General features: G+C 44.8%; 1 protein-coding gene across 1 annotated transcript in view; it reads right to left on the bottom strand.

Annotated features, from left to right (window-relative positions):
- dennd4a (DENN/MADD domain containing 4A) overlaps positions 1-24,670 on the bottom strand; it is a gene marked incomplete at its 5' end in the record, with an annotated part of 133,672 nt that overhangs the window by 67,848 nt on the left and 41,154 nt on the right. The window lies entirely within an intron of this gene.

Raw genomic sequence — 24,670 nt, 5'->3', positions numbered from 1 at the left:
TTTTAATGAGGGAAATAAGTATTTGACCCCTCTGCAAAACATGACTTAGTACTTGGTGGCAAAACCCTTGTTGGCAATCACAGAGGTCAGACGTTTCTTGTAGTTGGCCACCAGGATTGCACACATCTCAGGAGGGATTTTGTCCCACTCCTCTTTGCAGATCTTCTTCAAGTCATTAAGTTTTCGAGGCTGACGTTTGGCAACTCGAACCTTCAGCTCCCTCCACAGATTTTCTATGGGATTAAGGTCTGGAGACTGGCTAGGCCACTCCAGGACCTTAATGTGCTTCTTCTTGAGCCACTCCTTTGTTGCCTTGGCCATGTGTTTTGGGTCATTGTCATGCTGGAATACCCATCCACGACCCATTTTCAATGCCCTGGCTGAGGGAAGGAGGTTCTCACCCAAGATTTGACGGTACATGGCCCCGTCCATCGTCCCTTTGATGCGGTGAAGTTGTCCTGTCCCCTTAGCAGAAAAACACCCCCAAAGCATAATGTTTCCACCTCCATGTTTGACGGTGGGGATGGTGTTCTTGGGGTCATAGGCAGCATTCCTCCAAACACGGCGAGTTGAGTTGATGCCAAAGAGCTCGATTTTGGTCTCATCTGACCACAACACCTTCACACAGTTCTCCTCTGAATCATTCAGATGTTCATTGGCCAACTTCAGACGGCCCTGTATATGTGCTTTCTTGAGCAGTGGGACCTTGTGGGCGCTGCAAGATTTCAGTCCTTCACGTCGTAGTGTGTTACCAATTGTTTTCTTGGTGACTATGGTCCCAGCTGCCTTGAGATCATTGACAAGATCCTCCCGTGTAGTTCTGGGCTGATTCCTCACCGTTCTCATGATCATTGCAACTCCACGAGGTGAGATCTTGCATGGAGCCCCAGGCCGAGGGAGATTGACAGTTATTTTGTGTTTCTTCCATTTGCGAATAATCGCACCAACTGTTGTCACCTTCTCACCAAGCTGCTTGGCGATGGTCTTGTAGCCCATTCCAGCCTTGTGTAGGTCTACAATCTTGTCCCTGACATCCTTGGAGTGCTCTTTGGTCTTGGCCATGGTGGAGAGTTTGGAATCTGATTGATTGATTGCTTCTGTGGACAGGTGTCTTTTATACAGGTAACAAGATGAGATTAGGAGCACTCCCTTTAAGAGTGTGCTCCTAATCTCAGCTCGTTACCTGTATAAAAGACACCTGGGAGCCAGAAATCTTTCTGATTGAGAGGGGGTCAAATACTTATTTCCCTCATTAAAATGCAAATCAATTTATAACATTTTTGACATGCGTTTTTCTGGATTTTGTTGTTGTTATTCTGTCTCTCACTGTTCAAATAAACCTACCATTAAAATTATAGACTGATCATTTCTTTGTCAGTGGGCAAACGTACAAAATCAGCAGGGGATCAAATACTTTTTCCCTCACTGTATATGGACACTCAATCACTATGGTATTTTTTATTGGTAAATTTACAAACATATATAATGATAAATATATTTGAAACTTGTATCTCATTATGGTATGTGTTGAAACAAGTATAGCCAGTTATAATTGTAATGGCTTAGCTGATAATAACAAAAGAATAACAATATTTACATGGCTCAAAGAGAAGGAATATAATATCTATTGTTTACAGGAAAATCATTCAACAATTCTAGATGAAGTTGCGTGAAAAAAGGAATGGGAAAAACATATTCCATTTTATTTGGAAGCCAGACAAAATTAAACGGGCCTATTTATATAATGAATATGAATTCGGAGGACAGAAATTATTAAATATTAACGCATTAGACTTATCACTAAAAGCTTCAGTCATACAAAAGTTATACTTAAATCCAAACTGGTTCTCTAGCAAATTAGTAAGATTGTCTCATCCAATGTTCAAGAATGGCCTTTTTCCCTTTATTCAGATTACAACCTCTCACTTTCAGTTATTTGAAAAGGAAATAATCTCCCAGATATCACTATTTCTAAAACAAGCCATAGAAAGTTGGTTGCAGTTTCAATTTAATCCTTCAGAAATGACTGAACAAATAATGCGACAAATATTGTGGTTAAACTCAAATATACTAATTGATAAAAAAACATAATTTTTTGTAGAATGTTTAAAAAGGTATAATCTTCGTAAATTATATCATCGGTAGGACTGGTGGAGTTATGTCGCACATGCAGCTAACAAAAACATATGGAAATGTCTGCTCTACCCAAAATTACAACCAAATAATTGCAGCATTACCACAAAAATGGAAGAGGAAAGTGGAAGGGGGAAAAAGTAAGGAACTTGTCTGTCGGCCTTGCATTAAAGAACATAATTGGTTAAAGACAATTGTGATAAATAAAAAAGTATTCAAGTTTCATTTAAGGACCAAAGGATTGACAGCCGTCCCATATAGATTGCAAAATAGTTGGGAAGAGATTTTTGACGTACCGATCCCATGGCATAGTGTTTATGAACTGATACACAAAACCACGCTGGATTCAAAACTTAGAATTTTTCAATTTAAATTATTATATACAATTCTTGCTACCAATAGAATGTTATTTATATGGGGGATACAATCTTCCCAGCTCTGCAGATTTTGCTGCGAAGAGACAGAATCATTAGATCATTTGTTTTGCTACTGTCCATTTGTAGCTTGTTTTTGGACACAGGTCCAGGAATGGCTAAAGGATTGCAATATTTACCTGGAGCTAACCCTGCAGATAGCACTACTGGGTGATCTGAAAAGTCATAGTCAATCGATCAATAATATAATAATACTTTTAGCAAAAATGTTTATTTTCAATTTACAATCTGTAGAAACAATGAGAATAGAAGGGTTCAGAACTTTTGTAAAACATCAGAGTACAGTTGAAAAATATATGGCAAATAGAAATCCAATATGGATGGTGCTAAGAGATAGATGGGAGGTGTTGAATGAAGTTGAAGGATGGGACTAATAACAACTAACAACAACTAATAACAACAAGATAACTAATGTAAAGCATACTGTGCCCATAATAAGTATATAGGTTATAGGTTGAGAGCTTTTGTGAAAGTCAGGGAAGGAGCAGGACATAGCTAATTTTCTAGCCAGATGTTTTTTATTTACAAAATCAAACGTCAGTGGCCGTTGGCCTATGGCAGTTCTAGTGAAAATCTCACTTTTAAAAGTTAATATTCTGTTAACTCATATCCAAATAATGCTGTTGACTCGTCCTATATTCGTATTTGTGGCTAAAGCATAAATTGGAGCAAAAACACTGTAAAAAACCCCCACCTCAAACTTGTATCTCAAAGACCAATTCAAAAATGCTTGCTATTTCCTCATGGAGGATGATGTCATCCCCCTGAAGAGGATGAGCTGGCCAATCAGCGGTCTATTCGCATTAATATTTGTAATGACCAGTATACACCCACACCATTCTGTTGTTGGGATACGCCCACACCATTCCAACACAGAAAAGCATACTAAATTACACATTTTGGAAGGAAAACTATTTCACTCATATTGTAATTAATTATAGGTCATATTTTATAGAAATCTGGAAACAGAGGACAGTTACTTCAATACTCTGCTGAAGTGGCAGTTCCAAAAATAACTCATCATCATCCTTTACAACTCCTCGTTCTCCAAAACATAAAAATTACCATTACAATAGATCATATGTCCTGTCAGTGTGCTGAGTCATAGGTCATAGGGAAGCCATGTGATTCCCATGTGAGGTCACATCACGTCTCTTCCTTCCTGTCTGTATTAAACATTTATGTGCACAGTAAAGGCAGGTCGGCCACCAGACAGACAGTCAGAACCATGCACTAGACTTATCTATCGGCAATGAAAAGATGTCTATCGCAATGGAATGCTGCATCTTGTGATTTCTTGGTTTGTTTTCAATGTCTCGCAACTTCAGTAAAGCAGGGCCTATCATCAATGAATAGACTAGGATATTCTACAGGCAACAGACCGAAGACTGAACACACACTGGCATCATTAGCAAAGAGAAAGAGCAGGCGAGCCAGCGCGAGGGAGAGAGAACCGTACGCATATGTCTTGGTAATCTGTCTCTCACAATGTCTTGTCTTGCCTCCCAAATTCACCACAGCCTAAAGTATTTTATTTAAATTACATAACTTTCCCCAGGCCTTTATAGCCTGTTGTCTAGTTAGGCTATAACATGGTGTCCAGAGTTTAATCCGTTTGCATAAATCAAACGCCCCAAGCGTCAAAACGAAACTGTACAAGGGAAAACATCCACCTTGGCAAATACACAGTGAAATGTACTGTAGCTCAACCGAGCTACACGCTCTCACAACAAAACAATCACTCACAAAGACAAGGGGAACAGAGGGAACACTTATACACATACTAATTAGGGGAATGAGCACCAGGTGTGTGTGATTGACAAGACATGACAAGTGGAGTGATGAGAATGGGATCGGCAGTAGCTAGTACTCCGGTGACGACGAACGCCGAAGCCTGCCCGAACCAGGAGGGGGGGGCAGCCTTGGCGGAAGTCGTGACACATGGAAAATTATACGATTTGTGATAACTGCACTGTGATTTTATATTTTGTGGGATTTTTATAACGTTAAGGATCCCAACTTCTAGTTAGGGGTGTGATTACAGCACACCAGCTAATTCAACACAATGAAGGGTCCCTCACTACACACACACACACACAGTCAAATAAATGAGCCATTACAGCAATCACTCAGTCACCAATTACACCTCCACTACCACAGCTAGGATATCAGTGGCAATTAAAACCGCCACATCTGAAATGGCATCCTATTGTATATGTAGTACCTTAATGCTATTAGCCATTAGTGCTTCTCGAGGTCGGTTCGGTTTCGGTTAGATTATATACAAAAATATTACGGTTTTCGATTTCGATTATTTGGGATGAATGCTGTAACACTGAATAAAACAATTAATACAATTCCCATGATAGTGACTGCCCATTACTGCATATCACTGCATTAACCATCAGTTATTCACATTACTTTACCTGAATAAAATATTAGTTTTATTTGATGACTTTAACTTTATTATTTCATTCCAAGTCATCATCTCATCTCTATAGAGCTACTGCCTATGCTGTCTGAAAAATGTACGCACTCACTAACTGTAAGTCGCTCTTGTCACGAATTCAGCCGAGGCTGCTCCTCCTCCTTGCTCGGGCAGGCTTCGGCGTTCGTCGTCACCGGAGTACTAGCTGCCACCGATCTATGTTTCTGTGTTCTACTTGTTTTGTCTATATTGCCCACACCTGGTTCCAATTACGATCATTTGTTTCCCTATTTTACACTCTGGTTCCCTCATGGTGTTGTGCGTGATTGTTCGTTGTTTTGTTGTCATTGACATGTGAGTCGGTATTTTCTTCCCCGCGTGGAAGATGTGTTTATTTACTTGTGACAAGTAAAGTACGTCGTTGACTAAGTTCTGTGTCCTGCGCCTGACTCCGTCCTACCGCTACACACTGACGCATGACAGAATCACGCACCTTTATGGAGTCAGCAGGTACATCCATTCCTCCAGGATCAGCATCCAACAGCACTCGACCATGCTACAGACTCTTGGCACAGCCATGGATCGAGTGGTACAGACTATGGAGCGATGGGAGAGGGGGGGGTTTTCTACACCTCCTTCCACTACTATTCACTATTCACAGGGTCCGTCCAGTCCATTCCCCAGGACTTCCGACCCTACACCGATGGAGCTCGGAGGTGCTGATCTAAGGGTGACCGGAGGGGGGGCTGTTTCCTGCACCAACTGTGGCCGCAGAGGACACACTGCTGGTCGGTCTGGAAAGGGTCCTCAGGGAGTCGAGGCAGCAGGCAGGGGCACTGGTGGACCATCCCAGGTGAGTAGGCACCCGACTCACCCAGAGCTCCCTGTTGTGCACGTGTTCACATAGAATTTCCTGAGTTTTCCCCGCATTCCCAGCATAAGGCGCTCGTAGATTCAGGCGCAGCTGGGAATTTTATGGACCGTCTATTTGCACATAGATTAGGGATCCCTATTGTGCCTGTTGATGTGCCCTTCCCTATACATGCCTTAGATAGTCGCCCTTTAGGGTCGGGCCTGATTAGGGAGGTCACAGCTCCACTCTGAATGAAAACGCAGGAGGGTCATGAGGAGAGAATTAGTCTCTTCCTGATCGATTCTCCTGCGTTTCCTGTGGTGTTGGGGCTTCCCTGGTTAGCCTCTCATCACCCAAATATTTCGTGGCAACAGAGGGCTCTCAAGGGATGGTCCCGTCAGTGCTCGGGGAGGTGGGTAGGTGTTTCCGTAGGTGCAACTACGGTGGAGGGTCCAAACCAGGTCTCCACTACGCACATTCCTCCCGAATATGCCAATTTGGCTCTCGCCTTCTGTAGAAAGAAGGCGACTCAATTACCACCCCATCGACAGGGGGAGGGGATTGTGCGATAGATCTCCGGGAGGGCGCTGCACTTCCTCGGAGTCACATGTATCCTCTGTCACAGGAGGAGACGGTGGCTATGGAAACATATGTCTCCGAATCTCTGGGACAGATTCGGCCTTCCACTTCCCCTGCCTCCTGCAACCTACAACCTGGTGCCACGTGTATCCTCTGTCACAGGAGGAGACGGCGGCTATGGAGACATATGTCACCGAATCTCTGGGACAGATTCGGCCTTCCACTTCCCCTGCCTCCTCGAGTTTCTTTTTTGTGAAGAAGGAGGATGGAGGTTTACGCCCGTGCATTGACTATCGAGGTCTCAATCAGATAACGGTGAAGTACAGTTATCCTCTACCTCTCATTGCTAGCGTGACGGAGCCATTGCACGGGGCGCTTCTTCACAAAATTGGATCTCAGGAGCGCGTACTACATTTACATTTTAGTCATTTAGCAGACGCTCTTATCCAGAGCGACTTACAGGAGCAATTAGGGTTAAGTGCCTTGCTCAAGGGCACGTCGACAGATTTTTCACCTAGTCGGCTCAGAACCAGCGACCTTTCGGTTACTGGCACAACGCTCTTAACCACTAAGCTACCTGCCGCCTCCTGCAACCTACAACCTGGTGCCACGTGTATCCTCTGTCACAGGAGGAGACGGTGGCTATGGAGACATATGTCACCGAATCTCTGGGACAGGGATACATTCGGCCCTCCACTTCCCCTGCCTCCTCAAGTTTATTTTTTTGTGAAGAAGAAGGATGGAGGTTTACGCCCGTGCATTGACTATCGAGGTCTAAATCAGATAACCGTAAAATACAGCTATCCTCTACCTCTCATAGCTAGTATGACGGAGTCATTGCACGGGGCGCGCTTCTTCACAAAATTGGACCTCAGGAGCGCATACAATCTGGTTCGTATCCGGGAAGGGGATGAGTGGAATACGGCATTTAGTACCACCTCTGGGCACTATGAGTACCTCGTCATGCCGTACAGGTTGATGAATGCTCCCTCAGTCTTCCAATCCTTTGTCGATTAGATTTTCAGGGACCTGCACGGGCAGGGTGTAGTGGTGTATATAGATGATATTCTCATATACTCCACTACATGAGCCGAGCATGTGTCCCTGGTGCGCAAGGTGCTTGGTCGACTGTTGGAACATGACCTGTACATCAAGGCTGAGAAATGTCTGTTCTTTCAACAGTCCGTCTCCTTCTCAGGCTACCGCCTGTCCGCGTCAGGGGTGGAGATGGAAAATGACCGCATTTCAGCCATGCGTAATTGGCCGACTCCAACCATGGTTAAGGAAGTGCAGCGATTCTTAGGGTTTGCCAACTACTACCGGAGGTTTATCCAGGGCTTTGATCAGGTAGCGGCTCCCATTACCACCTTGCTGAAGGGGGGACCGGTGCGCCTGCAGTGGTCAGCTGAGGCGGACAGGGCTTTTGGTCACCTGAAGGCTCTGTTCACCTCGGCTCCCGTGCTGGCTCATCCGGATCCCTCCTTGCATTCATAGTCGAGGTGGACGCGTCCGAGGCTGGGATAGGAGCTGTACTGTCTCAGCGCTCGGGTACGCCACCAAATCTCCGTCCCTGTGCTTTCTTTTCGAAGAAGCTCAGTCCGGCGGAGCGTATCTATGATGTGGGGGACCGGGAGCTGTTAGCTGTTAAGGCTCTGAAGGCGTGGAGACATTGACTTGAGGGGGCAAAACACCCTTTCCTCATTTGGACTGACCACCGCAATCTGGAGTACATCCAGGCGGCATTTTGTTTTCACCCTCTCGTACAGACCAGGTTCCCAGAATGCTAAGGCAGACGCTCTGTCCCGGCTGTATGACACAGAGGAGCGGTCCAGGGAGCCCACTCCCATACTTCCGGCTTCTTGTCTGGTGGCACCGGTGGTATGGGAGGTTGACGCGGACATCGAGCGGGCGTTACGCACGGAGCCCACTCCACCCCGAGAGTAATGGGGAGGTGGAGAGAGTAAACCAGGATGTGGGTAGGTTTCTGAGGTCCTATTGCCAGGACCGGCAGGGGGATTGGTCGGTTTACATCCCCTGGGCAGAGATAGCCCAAAATTCCCTCCGCCACTCCTCCACTAACCTGTCTCCATTTCAGTGTGTACTAGGTTACCAGCCGGTCCTAGCACCTTGGCATCAGAGCCAGATCGAGGCACCTGCGGTGGATGAATGCCTTTCGGTGCTCGGAGGAAACCTGGAACGCTGCCCATGTACATAGGCGACAGAAGGCGAGCGCCGACCGCCACCGCAGTGAGGCTCCAGTGTATGCCCAAGGGGACCGGATCTGGTTCGGGTCTCGACCCGAAACTTGCCCCTTCGCCTGCCCTGCCGGAAGCTGGGTCGGCGGTTTGTGGGGCCATTTAAAGTCCTGAGGAGATTGAACAAGGTATATTATAGGTTACAGCTCCCTCCTGATTACCGTATTAACCCCTCGTTCCATGTGTCTCTCCTCAGGCCGGTGGTAGCTGTTCCGCTCCACCTCCGCCCCCACTGGACATCGAGGGGGCATCGGCGTACTCGGTCCGTTCCATCCTGGATTTGAGGCGTCGGGTGGGGGGCCTGCAGTATCTCGTGGAGTGGGAGGGGTACGGTCAGGAGGAACGGCGCTAAACTATGTAGAATATTGGCCTGTTGGAAACTACAACTCCCAACTACATCACACAGTTCAGGCTGGATCTGATTTATCTCTAGATAAACTACAACTCCCAACTACATCACACAGTTCAGGCTGGATCTGATTTATCTCTAGATAAACTACAACTCCCAACTACATCGCACAGTTCAGGCTGGATCTGATGTATCTCTAGATAAACTACAACTCCCAACTACATCACACAGTTCAGGCTGGATCTGATGTATCTCTAGATAAACTACAACTCCCAACTACATCACACAGTTCAGGCTGGATCTGATTTATCTCCAGAGAAACTACAACTCCCAACTACATCACACAGTTCAGGCTGGATCTGATTTATCTCTAGAGAAACTGTGCGATGTGCACATTGAGCTCACAGGAAAAAAAAAGAAGAAGGAAGAAATGGAATTCAAATAACTGAACCAACGTCCGGTCCAAAAAAAGAAAAATAACCAACATTTGGGTTAATCGCTCAGCACTATACTTTATAACATGACCCATAGGGAATAAGGTGCTATTTGGGCCAATTAAAACCTAACTACCTAACTAACTAACTAACCTAACCAATCCAACACGTCATTAATAAGAGGTGATAGCTTGTGTGCTCTGACATTTTTTCCCCTCATTCATTTGCCATGAAATAAATACCGCCTTTACATGATTAAGACCATTTAAATTAAATGGCAGTATGAATAGATTGGCTGTTTATGCTACCGTGCATACATCTCACTGAGCTAGAACTAAAGACAGGGAACTGCACATCTACGGAACCATATAGACCTACCTATAGAAACGCTTTCATTAGGTCTGTGTGGATTGCGGATTGAAGAGGAAGCAAAACTGTTCAAGAGTGCAACAGAGCTGTAATAAATATGAAACTTGAGGATTCTGCTCTGGGTCATGGGAGGAGGGTCTGCATTCATCCCCAGGGCCAGACACGAGCTATTCAGACTGACCAGAGAGTTATGTCGACCCCAGATACACAGACCTGTACTACAATATCATACCAGATACACAGACCTGTACTACAATATCATACCAGATACACAGACATGTACTACAATATCATACCAGATACACAGACCTGTACTACAGTATCATACCAGATACACAGACCTGTGCTACAATATCATACCAGATACACATACCTGTACTACAGTATCATACCAGATACACAGACCTGTACTACAGTATCATACCAGATACACAGACCTGTACTACAATATCATACCAGATACACAGACCTGTACTACAGTATCATACCAGATACACAGACCTGTACTACAATATCATACCAGATACACAGACCTGTACTACAGTATCATACCAGATACACAGACCTGTACTACAATATCATACCAGATACACAGACCTGTACTACAATATCATACCAGATACACAGACCTGTGCTACAATATCATACCAGATACACAGACCTGTACTACAGTATCATACCAGATACACAGACCTGTGCTACAATATCATACCAGATACACAGACCTGTACTACAGTATCATACCAGATACACAGACCTGTAGTACAGTATCATACCAGATACACAGACCTGTGCTACAATATCATACCAGATACACAGACCTGTACTACAGTATCATACCAGATACACAGACCTGTACTACAATATCATACCAGATACACAGACCTGTACTACAGTATCATACCAGATACACAGACCTGTACTACAATATCATACCAGATACACAGACCTGTACTACAATATCATACCAGATACACAGACCTGTACTACAATATCATACCAGATACACAGACCTGTACTACAGTATCATACCAGATACACAGACCTGTACTACAATATCATACCAGATACACAGACCTGTACTACAATATCATACCAGATACACAGACCTGTACTACAGTATCATACCAGATACACAGACCTGTACTACAGTCTCATACCAGATACACAGACCTGTACTACAATATCATTCCAGATACACAGACCTGTACTACAGTCTCATACCAGATACACAGACCTGTACTACAGTATCATACCAGATACACAGACCTGTACTACAATATCATACCAGATACACAGACCTGTACTACAATATCATACCAGATACACAGACCTGTACTACAATATCATACCAGATACACAGACCTGTACTACAGTATCATACCAGATATGCGATGAGTATGCGATGTGTATGACGCTCACACACACAGTCCTACCACCACCACTTCCTGTTGAACGAGGAACGAGGGAGAGCTCGGTTAGTTGTTTTGGAAAGTTTTGAAAGTCTATTGAAAAAGTTTGGTTACTAGCTAGATGGCATCGGTTTCTGGGACCACTACCATCTGTCCTGGGATCCTGCCGACCAAGGCAGGGTTTGAGGAGCTGCTTCTCGTAGCAGCTAGCCTAGCTGCTAGATAGCTGCCTATCAAGCTAGCGATGCGGATAACCATTGTGGCTGGGACCGCGGATTGTGCCGGGCTTGTGGCTGTCGAGATCCCTACTGTTTGTTGTTGTTTCCAGTCTTCCCTGTGACACCTGTCCTGTCTGGAACTGAGAGACCTGTCCTGTCTGGAACTGAGAGACCTGTCCTGTCTGGAACTGAGAGACCTGTCCTGTCTGGAACTGAGAGACCTGTCCTGTCTGGAACTGAGAGACCTGTCCTGTCTGGAACTGAGAGACCTGTCCTGTCTGGACCTGAGAGGAGTAACAGCGTAACCTACGTTGCGACCATGACTAAGACCAAAGCCGGTGGGAGAACCGTTGAGGACAGTGGTGTCTCTCTATCACAGGTGAAGGATTTTTTTAATGAACGAAAATAGTTCTACAAGCAGTTGTTACAACAACATAGGGTGCGTGCTTAGTCCCCTCCTGTACTCCCTGTTCACCCACGACTGCGTAGCCAAGCACGACTACAACACCATCATTACGTTTGCTGACGACACAACAATGGTAGGCCTGATCACCGACAACGATGAGACAGCCTATAGGGAGGAGGTCCGAGACCTGGCAGGACAAAGGAGCAAGACAAAGGAGATGATCGTGGACTACAGGAAAAGGAGGGCCAAACAGGCACCCATTAACATTGACAGGGCTGTAGTGGAGCGTGTCGAGAGTTTCAAGTTCCTTGGTGTCCACATCACCAACAAACTATCATGGTCCAAACACACCAAGACAGTCGTGAAGAGGGCACGACAACACCTTTCCCCCCTCAGGAGACTGAAAAGATTTGGCATGGGTCCCCAGATCCTCAAAAAGTTTTACAGCTACACCATCGAGAGCATCCTGACCAGTTGCATCACCGTCTGGTATGGCAACTGCTCAGCATCGCACCGTAAGGCGCTACAGAGGGTCGTGCATACGGCCCAATACATCACTGGGGCCAAGCTTCCTGCCATCCAGGACCTATATACTAGGCGGTGTCAGAGGAAGGCCCAAAAAACTAAAGTCACCCAAGTCATAGACTGTTTTCTCTGCTACCGCACGGCAAGCGGTACCGGAGCGCCAAGTCTAGGTCCAAAAGGCTCCTTAACAGCTTCTACCCCCAAGCTATAAGACTGCTGAACAATTAATCAAATGCCCACCCGGACTATTTACATTGACCTACCTATATATGTATAACTTCATGAGCTGGATTGCCTGTCATTGCAATTTGTTTATTTTCGTTTGCGCTCGTTAGCATATTTAGCTAGCAGCCTCCATGGAAATTCACAATTACTTGTGCAAATTGTGTTAGCATTCTGGCAATATGAGAGAAGGACAGTATGACGATATAAAAATCTGAATTCCGCCCAACCCTGGAGAAACCTGAAGCTTTTTACCCTCTCCACTGCGGCCCCGTCGATGTGGATGGGTGCGTGCTCCCTCTGCTGTCTCCTGAAGTCCTTTGTTTTGTTGACGTTGAGGGAGAGGTTATTTCCCTGACACCCCTCCGCCAGGGCTCTCACCTCCTCCCTGTAGGCTGTCTCATCATTGTTGGTAATCAGGTCTACCACTGTTGTGTCGTGTGCAAACTTGATTGAGTTGGAGGCGTGCTTGGCCACGCAGTCATGGGTGAACAGGGAGTACAGGAGTGGGCTGAGCACGCAGCCTTGTGGGGCCCCCGTGTTGAGGATCAGCGTAGTGGAGGTGTTGTTGCCTACCTTTACCACCAAGGGGCGGCCCATCAAGAAGTCCAGGACCCAGTTGCATAGGGCGGGGTTCAGACCCAGGGCCCCGAGCTTAGTGATGAGCCTGGAGGGCACTTTGGTGTTGAATGCTGAGCTGTAGTTGATGAACAGCATTCTTACATAGGTATTCCTCTTGTCCAGATGGGATAGGGCAGTGTGCAGTGCAATGGCGATTGCATCATCCATGGATCTGTTGGGGCGGTATGCAAATTGCAGTGTCTAAGGTGTTGGGTAAGGTGGAGGAGATATGATCTTTAACTAGCCTCTCAAAGCACTTGATAATGCTATGGGGCGATAGTCATTTAGTTCAGTTACCTTCGCTTTCTTGGGTAGAGATGCCATCTGGGCCAGCAGCCTTGCGAGAGTTAACACAATTAAATGTTTTACTTACGTCAGCCATGGAGAACGAGAGCTCAGAGTCCTCGTGAGCGGCGGTGGCCCGCGGCGGCGGCCCGCGGTGGCTGCACTGTGTTTTCCTCGAAGCGAGCGAAGAAGGTGTTTAGCTTGTCTGGGAGCAAGGCGTTGGTGTCCGTGACGTGGCTGGTTTTCCCTTTGTAATCCATGATTGTCTGAAGTCTCTGCCACATACGTCTCGTGTCTGAGCTGTTGAATTGCGACTCCACTTTGTCTCAGTACTGACGTTTTACCTGTTTGACTGCCTTACGGAGGGCAGAGCTGGACTGTTTGTACTCGTCCATGTTCCCAGTTACCTTGCCGTGGTTAAATGCGGTGGTTCGCGCTTTCAGTTTTGCGCTTTCATCTATCCACCGTGGAGCTTGGAGGTGCTGATGTGGAGAGACCCGGCAAGGGGGTGGTCTCCTGCACCAACTGTGGCCGCAGAGGACACACTGCGGCCCGTTGCAGGAGAGGACCCTCATGGAATCGAGGCAGCAGGCAGGGCCCTGGTGGACCATCCCAGGTGAGTAGGCACCCACCTCACCCAGAGCTCCCTGTTGCTCACATGACGGTCAATGTAAATTTCCCTGGGTTATCCACCGTTTTTGGGTTTGGATAAGTTCTAATCGTCACAGTGGGAACAACATCCTCTATGCACTTCCTGATGAACTCAGTCACAGAGTCAGTGTATCCGTCAATGTTATTCTCAGAGGCGATGTGTTGATAAAACTTTGGTAGCATTTTCCTCAGATTTGCTTTATTAAAGTCCACAGCTACAACAAATACGGCCTCAGAATATGCGGTTTCCAGTTTGCACAAAGTCCAGCATAGTTCCTTGAGAGCCGTCGCGGTGCCGGCTTGAGGGGGAATATAAATTGGCTGGGAGCCAGACATAAGTATGCTCGCGGCTTGCTAGAGTGTTGTGGACGGCGCTGGCTGAGTTGTCTAAACTGTGGGCTCCGGCTCCGAGGGCTATCCATTAGACTACCACGCCCACTGCAGAATTACAATATGAGATGGGAATACCAATGATAGCTTAGAGGAGGTTTATAAGTCTTCCAACAACATGACCAGCTAGTTGCCTGAGGAATAAATATTAACAAATTATGTTGTGCTGGCTATTGTAAGGTTCCAATTTGGAAAACGTTTTTTTTTTGACGCGCTAATGATGTAATACTGTTAGGTGATGTTCCCATGTAATGAATAAAATAAAATAATACGATGACATATTAAACTTTGTGGTTGTGATGGTTTGTGGTTGTGTAATCCAGGTTAAAGGCTTGTGAATAGCAGTAAAAACTGTGTGAATCTCCTGTTCACCCATGCTTGACTACTACCTGGTTCCCTGGGGCTTTATACACCTGACCCATTACCTCAGTGAGATTGACCCGCCACCTGACCCATAACCTCAGTGAGATTGACCCGCCACCTGACCCATAACCTCAGTGAGATTGACCCGCCACCTGACCCATAACCTCAGTGAGATTGACCCGCCACCTGACCCATAACCTCAGTGAGATTGACCCGCCACCTGACCCATAACCTCAGTGAGATTGACCCGCCACCTGACCCATAACCTCAGTGAGATTGACCCGCCACCTGACCCATAACCTCAGTGAGATTGACCCGCCACCTGACCCATAACCTCAGTGAGATTGACCCGCCACCTGACCCATAACCTCAGTGAGATTGACCCGCCACCTGACCCATAACCTCAGTGAGATTGACCCACTCAGTGAGACTGCTCTCTAGTGCTGAGAAGTGACAGCTCAGACAGACACAACTAGACAAACATACACCCTATCAAAATGGCTCTTACATATGTATTACATATACCCCTTGAGTTCAGAGGTTTAGGTTAAATTAAAAAGATTAACGGTGAAAAAGTACATTATCAGAGAGCAAAACTTTACTTTCTTGCCCTTGTAGCATGTATCTTAAACCCCAGCTGGAGTTAAACTTGGTTGGGATTAGCATTTAACAGCTGTGATCTCCTCACCGTAGGAGTTTCATTCAGGGAAAGGACAGTTATTATATGTTATTATATATGGGCCCCTGGATACCAGGGAGGGAAGAGCCACAGTCCAACACACACACACACACACACACACACACACACACACACACACACACACACAGGAAAGGAACAACCACAATCCTCTCCACCCAGCCAGGTGAGACTCAACAAGACTCTCTGTTACGTTATGGGTGAGGAGACAGCCTTTTCCAGTCTCCACCTGTGAAGCTCAGCTCAGCTCAGCTCCACCACGGGACTGGAGGAGGTTTTTCATTTAGACCCATGTTATGGATACCAGAGACCTTTCAGTCCAGCAGCCAAAAGCAAGCTGCTCATTTCACAGAGAAGTATTAACAGAGTAAAGAGAGAGAGATGTCTATACCAAGCTGCTGTGTGTTCTGTTGGCTGCCAAGCTGCCGCTCACTCAGAATGTATAATGCTGTCTCCTCCAGAGCAATAGGTACTGGGGTCTATGGGTTCAATACAACCACACACACTCAGCCAGGAGAGTGAATTATACATCATGGACTGCTTATACATTGTAAATCTCTCTCTCTCTCTCTCTCTCTCTCTCTCTCTCTCTCTCTCTCTCTCTCTCTCTCTCTCTCTCTCTCTCTGCCATGTAAGAGGGGAATGTAATAGGGTGCCATGTAAGAGGGGAATGTAATAGGGTGCCATGTGGTACGCAGCCCTCAGGCCACATCATCTCAAACTGGAGGGGAACGTCTCTGATGGGACCAGATATAGGTGTATTTGATCACCTATAGCAAATCATTCCAATTCTCAAAGTTGTGTTGCAGACATGATCGAAAACTGAATACTGCTCAACTGGGCAAACGTACTATTCCACCTCTATTGCTGTACGTTTAATAATACGACTTTTAGAAGTGACTACATCAACGTGAAAAGTTACTAGTAACAACAGACCGACCGCAATATCAATGCAGCTCTCTCAAGTATGCAAAACTTTTATATCAGGTAGCTAAAGCCACATACATTGGTCGACGAAGGCCCTCGCTATCTACATTAAACCCAATGCAACACCAATACATCAGGTGCTAAGGCTGCATCACACATGACTCCCTACTATTCCCTATGGTCCTGGTCAAAAGTAGTGCACTAAATAGGAAATAGGGCGCCTAAAACTAGCTGTGCTATAGGGTCTGGTAAGTGACATGCATTAGATTTGATTGGACGATGAGGGACCCCTTCCTATCTTCATTAAACCCCACATCCCTTTATCTCTAGATCTTATCAATGCTCATTTCCTGAGTGTCCTCAGTACAATCTAGTAGACCTAAGTATTTCCATAGAGAAATGTGTCTTGCATACTTTATGTGGCCCCAGGCTAGTGTGACAGATGGACTGAGGGAGGGACCGACAATAGGGCTTGGCATTGCCAGGGACCTCTTGATATTATATTATCTTAGGTGCAGGTACAATATGTATTGTGATTCTCACAATTCTATATGTATCATGGGCCGCGTTAACGCATACATTTGCATTAAGAAAAAATGCATATGAAATATTTTGCTGCGTTTTGTAAAACGCAAATCTGAAATGCTTATTATTGTCATTTCTGCTCGGCTTCAGACAGATTTTGTGGTTCAGTTACACTTCTCCACTCAGATGAGAAATCTTTGCTCTCCACATCAGACCAATCAAATTCCCGTATTCACAAACGGGTACTTTCCTCTGGTAAAATGCAAGATGAACTTCAAGCAAAACATTAGGAAATGTAGCTGGCTACATTCTTTCTATGATAAACATTAGAAATATGATGGCCATGCATCTTGTTTTTGCTAAGAAAAACCTTGCTTTTTCATTGTAAGCTAATTTACTTATGTGTGGCTGCTAGCCAAAATAGCGTTGCACTTCTGTTGTCATCTGATGAAAATTAAGCTATTTTCTGCTGAATGTGTTGCACTAATGTATTTTGTGTGAAGGAAAACTGTAGTTGCACGCCCCTGATAACTTTATTGAAGCAAAAAAAACACTGTTGACTTTCAATATAAAATGCAAGAGACATTGTTTAAAAGGCAGATTTTTTTATGGACTGCGTTTTGAAAATGCAGATTTCTGAAAGCTAATGCGACCCCTGTGTATTGCAATTCGATACTGCGATTTTATTGTGATTTCATGTTCCTGTCACGAATACAGCCGAGGCTGCCCCTCCTCCTTGCTCGGGCAGGCTTCAGCGTTAGTCGTCACCGGAGTACTAGTTGCCACCGATCGATGTTTCTGTGTTACACTAGTCTTGTCTTTATTAATCCCACCTGTTACCCATTATGCTTATTTGTGTCCCTATAATGACCTCTGTTTTCCCTCCTGGGTTTGTGCGTGATTGTCCGTTGGTTTACGTCGTGTGGTGAGCTGTTGTTCTGCTCTTCCCTGCGTGGAGGGTTTGTTATGGTTTACTTTTGTTTAGTAAATCCATTTATTTTCTCAGTTCTGTGTCCTGCGCCTGATTCCGTTTCACCACTTCACCCAGACGTTGACAGTTCCATACATATTGCTCACTATATGTCTGCTGCAGAGACACAAGAGACAGCATGAGAACATTTACTTCGATCAGTCATGGAAATAAAACATGTTGGCTCACTTTTTAAAAAGATGATGGAGGACAAGCTACACTCTTAGAAAAAAAGGGTTCCAAAAGGATTCTTCGGCTGTCCCCATAGGAGAACCCTTTTTGGTTACATGTAGAAAGGGTGGAAAGGGTACTACATGGAACCCAAAAGAGTTCTACCTGGAACCAAAAGGGTTGTCCCTCCTATGGGGACAGCCAAATAAAAAAAAATATTCTACGAGTTTATAGGATGAAAAATGCCAGCGTTTTGGCGCAGGTACAGCCGACTAGCTCTAGCTCTAGCTAGCTAACAACAACTAAAAATATATATACTTGGAGTCAAAGTATCAATATATTATCGTCCAAAATAATATTGCGATATGTAACTGTTTCAACATTTTCCCCCATCACTAACGGACAAGCAGACAGACTGACAAGACAGCTCTGGCCCAGCCACCCAGCCTGGAGAGACCAGCCTGGGTTCAAAATCATACAGTATTTGAAATCAACCTAAAGCAATACTGGCAGTCCAGACAGTCTAAAGCAACACTAGCAGTCCAGACAGTCTAAAGCAACACTGGCAGTCCAGACAGTCTAAAGCAACACTAGCAGTCCAGACAGTCTAAAGCAACACTGGCAGTCCAGACAGTCTAAAGCAACACTGGCAGTCCAGACAGTCTAAAGCAACACTGGCAGTCCAGACAGTCTAAAGCAACACTGGCAGTCCAGACAGTCTAAAGCAACACTGGCAGTCCAGACAGTCTAAAGCAACACTGGCAGTCCAGACAGTCTAAAGCAACACTGGCAGTCCAGACAGTCTAAAGCAACACTGGCAGTCCAGACAGTCTAAAGCAACACTGGCAGTCCAGACAGTCTAAAGCAACACTGGCAGTCCAGACAGTCTAAAGCAACACTGGCAGTCCAGACAGTCTAAAGTAACACTGGCAGTCCAGACAGTCTAAAGCAACACTGGCAGTCCAGACAGTCTAAAGCAACACTGGCAGTCCAGACAGTCTAAAGCAACACTGGCAGTCCAGACAGTCTAAAGCAACACTGGCAGTCCAGACAGTCTAAAGTAACACTGGCAGTCCAGACAGTCTAAAGCAACACTGGCAGTCCAGACAGTCTAAAGCAACACTGGCAGTCCAGACAGTCTAAAGCAACACTGGCAGTCCAGACAGTCTAAAGCAACACTGGCAGTCCAGACAGTCTAAAGCAACACTGGCAGTCCAGACAGTCTAAAGCAACACTGGCAGTCCAGACAGTCTAAAGCAACACTGGCAGTCCAGACAGTCTAAAGCAACACTGGCAGTCCAGACAGTCTAAAGCAACACTGGCAGTCCAGACAGTCTAAAGCAACACTGGCAGTCTAAACACCAAATGCTAAAAGTATTCAAAAGACTTCGAACACTATCTGAACCCAGGTCTGGTCTTCTGTGTATTTGTGTGTGTGTGTGTGTGTGTGTGCGTGCATGTGCGTGTGTGTGTGTGTGTGTGTGTGTGTGTGTGTGTGTGTGTGTGTGTGTGTGTGTGTGTGTGTGTGTGTGTGTGTGTGTGTAACCAGGTTTCCGTTCAACCTTTTTATGCCAGTTGGATAAAACATGTCACAAAAGACCTGATGGAAACAGCACATTTGTTGGTAAACTTTCCAAATGTCAACAAAACTAAATATGGTAGACAAGGTTTGGATCTGTTTGTGTCTGTAAAATCAATTATGCAAGACATGGCGTTGAAAAAGCCTTTATGCACAAATATTGATATAATAACCATCATATCACGTAAACTTGGAGTCACGCAATGATATGGTGTGTGGACCTCCCACGACGACTCAGGAAACCATGCAGTTTATTAGGCTACAGATGAAATGAGTTATGATGAACATCACAGGGTGGTGAAAGTGAAAAGTGATGAGCTTGAAGCTCCTTTCCAATTGCTGTTTGGCTGCCTTTTGGGGTTGTCTCTGACAGGAGGAGAGGGGTGGGGGGGGGGGAGAAGGGAACAAGTGTCAGATGTGAGCAGGGAGGTAGCATCAGCAGTATTTGTAAAAAGTCAGAGGATCCCCTGGAGGGGAGTGCTTGTCGTTAGGACAAACAGGAAAATAACTGATGAGTGCATTAATCAGACAGGAGAGAGAGAGAGAGAGAGAGAGAGAGAGAGAGAGAGAGAGAGAGAGAGAGAGAGAGAGAGAGAGAGATTGAATTGAGAGACCCATCTATCAGGGGTTATGCTAATTTGGTATAGAGCAGACCTAACTCACTCTATTAACTTAGTCAAAACAGGAACATTTTACATCTGGCTAAAAATGTATAAGGAAATTATCCCAACAGAGAAAGATGTCCTCATGTGTGCTACCTATATCCCTCCACTAGAATCCCCATACTTTAATGAAGACAGCTTCTCCATCCTAGAGGGGGAGATCAACCATTTCCAGGCCCAGGGACATGTACTAGTCTGTGGCGACCTAAATGCCAGAACTGGACACGAACCTGACACTCTTAGCACACAGGGGGACAAACACCTACCTGGAGGTGACAGCATTCCCTCCCAAATATGCCCCCCAAGACACAACTATAAACAACCAACAAAAACGGGTCACAACTCCTGCAGCTCTGTCTCACGCTGGGTCTGTACATAGTCAATGGTAGGCTTCGAGGAGACTCCTACGGTAGGTACACCTACAGCTCATCTCTTGGCAGTAGTACTGTAGACTACTTTATCACTGACCTCAACCCAGAGACTCTCAGAGCGTTCACAGTCAGCCCACAGACACCCCTATCAGATCACAGCAAAATCACAGTCTACTTGAACAGAGCAATACTCAATCATGAGGCATCAAAGCCAAAGGAACTGCATAATATTATGAAATGCTATAGATGGAAGGAAGGTAGTGTCGAAACCTACCAAAAAACAATCAGGCAACAACAAATTCAATCCCTTCTAGACAACTTCCTGGACAAAACGTTTCACTGCAACAGTGAAGGTGTAATCTTGGCAGTAGAAAACCTAAACAGTATATTTGACCTCTCAGCTTCCCTTTCAAATCAAAACATTACAAACAGACAACCTAACAAAATTAACAACAATGACAAATGGTTTGATGAAGAATGCAAAAACCTAAGAAAGAAATTGAGAAACCTATCCAACCAAAATCATAGAGACCCAGAAAACCTGAGCCTACGCCTTCACTATGGTGAATCACTAAAACAGAAATACACTATGGAAAAAGAAGGAACAGCACGTCAGAAATCAGCTCAATGTAATTGAAGAATCCATAGAATCTAACCACTTCTGGGAAAATTGGAACACACTAAACAAAGAACAACACGAAGAGCTATCTATCCAAAACGGAGATGTATGGGTAAACCACTTCTCCAATCTTTTGGCTCTATGACAAAGAACAAACAGCAAAAACATATATATCATCAAATACAAAATCATAGAATCAACTATTAAAAACTACTAATTACATTGAATGAACTACAGGATAAAATACAAACCCTCCAACCCAAAAAGGCCTGTGGTGTTGATGGTATCCTCAATGAAATGATAAAATATACAGACCACAAATTCCAATTGGCTATAGTTAAACTCTTTAACATTATCCTTAGCTCTGGCATCTTTCCCAATATTTGGAACCAAGGACTGATCACCCCAATCTACAAAAGTGGAGACAAATTTGACCCCAATAACTACCGTGGGATATGCGTTAACAGCAATCTTGGGAAAATCCTCTGCATTATCATTAACAGCAGACTCGTACATTTCCTCAGTGAAAACCATGTACTGAGCGAATGTCAAATTGGCTTTTTACCAAATTACTGTGTGACAGACCACATATTCACCCTGCACACCCTAATTGACAAACAAACAAACCAAAACAAAGGCAAAGTCTTCTCATGCTTTGTTGATTTCAAAAAAGCTAGTTGCCAGGACCACAAATACAAATTCCATCTAGACACCGTTGCCCTAGAGCACACAAAAAACTACACATACCTCGGCCTAAACATCAGCGCCACAGCTAACTTCCACAAAGCCGTGAACGATCTGAGAGACAAGGTAAGAAGGGCCTTCTACGCCATCAAAAGGAACTTAAAATTTGACATACCAATTAGGATCTGGCTAAAAATACTTGAATCAGTTATAGAATCCATTGCTCTTATGGTTGTGAGGTCTGGGGTCCGCTCACCAACCAAGAATTCACAAAATGGGACAAACAACAAATTGAGACTCTACATGCAGAATTCTGCAAAAATATCCTCTGTGTACAACGTAAAACACCAAATAATGCATGCAGAGTAGAATTAGGCCGATACCCGCTAATTATCAAAATCCAGAAAAAATATGTTAAATTCTACAACCACTTAAAAGGAAGCGATTCCCAAACCTTCCATAACAAAGCCCTCACCTACAGAGAGATGAACCTGGATAAGAGTCCCCTAAGCAAGATTGTCCTGGGGCTCTGTTCGCAAACACAAACAGACCCCACAGAGCCCCAGGACAGCAACACAATTTGACCCAACCAAATCATGAGAAAACAAAAATATAATTACTTGACACATTGGAAAGAATTTACAAAAAACTGAGCAAACTAGAATGCTAGTTGGCCCTAAACAGAGAGTACACAGTGGCAGAATACCTGACCACTGTGACTGACCCAAACTTAAAGAAAGCTTTGACTATGTACAGACTCAGTGAGCATAGCCTTGCTATTGAGAAAGGCCGCCATAGGCAGACCTAGCTGTCAACAGAAGACAGGCTATCTGCACACTGCCCACAAAATGAGGTGGAAACTGAGCTGCACTTCCTAACCTCCTGCCAAATGTATGACCATATTAGAGACACATATTTCCATCAGATTACACAGACCCACAAAGAATTCGAAAACAAACCCAATTTTGGGTGAAATACCACAGTGTGCCATCACAGCAGCAATATTTGTGACCTGTTGCCACAAGAAAAGGGCAACCAGTGAAGAACAATCACCATTGTAAATACATTTACGTCATTTAGCAGACGCTCTTATCCAGAGCGACTTACAGTTAGTGCATACATTTTTTTTTTTTTTTTCATACTGGCCCCCCGTGGGAATCGAACCCACAACCCTGGCGTTGCAAACACAAGATATACTGTAATAATACTGTATCCTGTATATAAAAGAAGGGGCAGAGATCATCACTGTATATGGTAGTGCAGCCTAACTAATGATATCAACGTTATAGTTGTAACCGTGTTTTGAGGATATATAGTGTTTGTTTACATTTACATTGTTTACAAACATTGGAGTAAAACAAGCTTCTATTTTGGGTTCTGACGGAGTTTAACCACAGAGATTCTAAACCCAGAGACGCAACATCACGAGACTTCTGGGAACGTTTACCAAACAGACCAAACAGGAAGTCAGTGAGAGAAGGGAAAAATTCTTCCTTCAAGCTTCTATTTAGGGTTCTGATGGAGTGTGACAGCTGAACTAAGCTCATGAGGCATTTATAAGTTATATTCTTCAACAATCTTGTTCCGGTTCAGGTGGCATTCATTGAAACGCGTGGCTATCTCGTGGCTTTTCTTTTGCAAAATAACTATGAATTAAGGGACTTATTTTCTAATCATTGTCAACATATAATCAAATCAAATCAAATCAAATGTTATTGGTCACATGCGCCGAATACAACAGGTGCAGACATTGCAGTGAAATGCTTACTTACAGCCCTTAACCAACAGTGCATTTATTTTTAACAAAAAAAGTAAAAATAAAACAACAACAAAAAAGTGTTGAGAAAAAAAAGAGCAGAAGTAAAATAAAATCACAGTAGGGAGGCTATATATACAGGGGGGTACCGGTGCAGAGTCAATGTGCGGGGGCACCGGCTAGTTGAGGTAGTTGAACGTGTGGGACGTTCACTGTATCACAAGGAACAATAGCAGGTCTACTTCTCTCCAATAGCTGGTATCATCTGTCTGTTCACAATTCACCTGTCGGGACAATGGTCGGCTCTCAACACCCGACAACAGAAAGAGATGGCCGCCACTATCCGAGAGATTTTTCGTGAGGAAATGACCCTTGCCCTCGACTTGCAATTAAAACCGATAAATTAATCTCTTGCACCTGCTCACTTCTAAAGTGGATAGATACTCAGCCTCAGCGGAACGTTCTGGAGACAGCGGCCAATGTGACAGAGGGGCGACTCCATGACCTGGAAACAGCATGATCTGAGCTAGAAGGGGAAAAATCTATTTCCTAAAAAAAAAAAATAGAATCACTCGAAAATCTCTCCCGTAAATTCAATGTGGGGGTCACAGGACTTGAAACTGGTGTGGAAGCGAGCAACCTAATCAACTAAAGCAATGTTTTCTATGAACTGTTTGGGCGGGAGAAGCTGGGTCCCATGCCGCTGATAAAACATTGGCGCACTGTATGGGTCCTCTACGGAACAGGTGTTGGTGTATGATTGTACGAATCCACCGTTTTGA

Source organism: Coregonus lavaretus, assembly GCF_964263955.1.
Source record: "Coregonus lavaretus genome assembly, chromosome: 21".
NCBI lineage: Eukaryota > Metazoa > Chordata > Actinopteri > Salmoniformes > Salmonidae > Coregonus > Coregonus lavaretus.
Note: the sequence above shows the minus strand (reverse complement) of the source record. Positions and strands in the feature narration are given on the sequence as shown.